The following is a 2,862-nucleotide window of genomic DNA, read 5'->3' on the forward strand; positions in this document are numbered from 1 at the left end:
TTTATCTAAAGATCATATGGACTAAGAGGCATAGTAATATTTATGTTGCTAGTTTTATTATAAAAGATAAGGAGTATAAAGAACTACAAAAGGCATTGGGGAAGACTGCCTTGTTGTATTTTAGCATTAATAAATTAACAAGGCAACACACGTAACCTAAACATCTGTACCCCATAATATGCTGAAATAAAAAAAAAATAAATTAACAAGGAACACCATGCCCCATATCACAAGAGAAAGGAAAAAATTGTGTGTGCATGCATGCATATGTGTATTATGTATATGTTTAGCCAACATAAACTCATAAACATATACAGAGGGTGATTGTCAAATATTTACCTATATAATTTTAATAGATGAATCAAAAAGTACAGTTTTTAGTGGAAAGACAGTGAAAATATATGGTGTTAGATGCTAATTTAATTTACCTTATGCAGTCAACTTCAGTGGGTAGCAGGTGGAGCCTGAAGTTTTGGAGAATAAGGGATCTAGAATCACTTCCATGGATTTGATTGAGTTTGTCTGAGTTATATGGACTTAAAACCATGTACTTTTGGTGTGTGATGGTTAAAGTATTCAATCTGTGTTAGTAAAACCATATGAATGATAAGAAACACCAACCAGAGTGCAGGGGACAAGATGGCAGACTAGAAGCAGCCCCCACATGCCACTCTCAAGGAGAGGATTGGAAATTGCAAGTAGATACCCACCTACAGATTGTCCCTCTTGTAGACAGCATTGGAATCATCTGAGAAGCAACGGGAGATTCTCAGAGATGAGGAGACAGGGATGGGGAGATGCACTCACCAATATTGGAAGATACCTAGGAGAGACCCCTACATGTGGGGAAGGGATAAAGGAAAGAACTCCAGGGCCCCATGCTCCCTGTATAGACATTATGACTCAAGCTGTGAGGCTTCCCTCAACCCCCACCTCTGTGGGCCTCTGTTCTCATCAGGGAACTGCTTGGAGACTGTGTGATAAAGTTGCATCAGAGAGCAGGCTCAGCAGGGATATGCTGGCCTCTGTTTCTGGGTTGCCACAGTTGATGCCACTCTGAGCTCTTGGGTCTGGAGCACCTGGTATACACAGGGATTGGCTTCACTGCATCTGCCCCCCATCACCCCTTACCAGGCTGGGGAAATAGTAGGGAGAGCAGATGCTCTCACATGCCCATGACTGGAAACCGAGTGCCTCCCCACTGGGGAATATGAACAGAAAGGGCACCAGTGCCACTTGAGAGGTCCCATAGTGGCAGAACTAGTGGAACCTATGTGAGGAGAGAGCTCCCCAGCCATCCCACAGCCCAGCCCACGTGGCCCAGCACATGTAGCCCACCCTCCCCCACAATGGAACAAGCCTCCTGACCCTGCTTATGGCTGCACCAAAATCTACATCCTTATGGACCTGAACACATGCGAAGGTCTATGCCCCTGCAAACCCACATACTGTGGGGCAGGCCAAGCCCCACAGCCCTGCCTTCCAACTGGTGGGCAACGCCAGTGTGGAATCCAGTACTGTACAGTGGGCTACAGTCCTTGATTATATGCTCCAGCCAGCAGGCCATGCCCCCCAACCCTGTGTACTGCATGGCAGGCAACTCCCCAGGAGATCTGCATGCTGTGCAGTAGGCCAGGCTTCCTGGTTTTATACACTGGCCAGCAGGCCATGCCCCATGGACCTGATATCACCAGAGATTCAGATATCCAGATGCAGGATGGTCATCAAAAACCAGTTAAAATTCATAGCTTATAGGACATCTCCAAGAAACATAGTCAACAACTGCCCAAAGTTAAAATGAAGGAGAAAATTCTACAAGCTATGAGATGAAAGCAACAAGTAACCTACAAGAAGCCAATCTGGCTAACAGAAGAATTCTCAGCAGAGACCTTACAATCCAGAGGGATTGGTGTCCCATTTTTCATTCTCTTGAACACAACACTGGCAGCTAAGAATTTTGTATCCTGCAAAACTAAGTTTCATAAATGATGGAGAAATACTTTTCCAGAAAAGCAAACACTAAGGGAATGTGTTGCTACTAGACCTGCCATAGAAGAAATGCTTAATAGTGCACTATATATAGAAGAGTATAATACATACCTGCAAGTTTAAAAACACCCAAAAATTAAGGCTCACAGCTCTTATAAAACAATAACACAAGAGGGGAAATTTAACAGCAATATATCATTCAACATGACGAACAGAAGAGTACCCCACATATCAGTACTAATAGTGAATGTGAATGGCCTTAATGTTCCAATTAAAAGACATAGACTGACTGAATAGATCAAAAATCATTCCCAAGTATGTGTTGTCTCCCAGAAACCCATGTAACCCACAAGGACACACACAGACTCAAGGTAAAGAGATGGAAAAAATTATTTAAAGCAAATTGAAACCAAAAGCGATCTGGTGTAGCCATTCTCATACCAGATAAATTGAATTTGAATCAATAACGTTAAAACAAGTAAGAGATGGTCATTATATAATGATAAAGGGGACAATTTAGAAATAAGACATAACATTCCTAAATATATAGTATCTAATGCAGGAGCTCCCAGATTGATAAAGCAAATTCTACTAGAGCTAAGAAAATAAATAAACAGTAGCATCATAATCACTGGAGACTTCAACGCACCAATGATATTAGGCCATTAAATATGAAATATATGATATAGAATCAAAAGTGTAGTTTATTATATCTTAAACAAGAAGCAGTACAATTAATCAAAGTATGTGCCTAAATTATTGACACAGTTTTGCCATCTTAATGGTATCTTGTGTATGTCAGCAGCAAAGAAGCCTGGAGAGTGAGTCGTGATGAAATCCCGAAAGGTGTTTTCCACAGCTTTTTTTTTTTTT

At 41.5% G+C, this 2,862-nt stretch overlaps 1 protein-coding gene across 1 annotated transcript in view; it reads left to right on the plus strand.

Moving 5' to 3' along the window:
- Positions 1–2,862, plus strand: part of RPS6KA6 (ribosomal protein S6 kinase, 90kDa, polypeptide 6) — a 142,356-nt gene that overhangs the window by 23,819 nt on the left and 115,675 nt on the right. The gene's annotated exons all lie outside the window — the stretch shown is intronic.

This window comes from Propithecus coquereli, unplaced genomic scaffold (genome assembly GCF_000956105.1).
Source record: "Propithecus coquereli isolate 6110/MARCELLA unplaced genomic scaffold, Pcoq_1.0 Scaffold182, whole genome shotgun sequence".
In the NCBI taxonomy this organism is placed as follows: domain Eukaryota; kingdom Metazoa; phylum Chordata; class Mammalia; order Primates; family Indriidae; genus Propithecus; species Propithecus coquereli.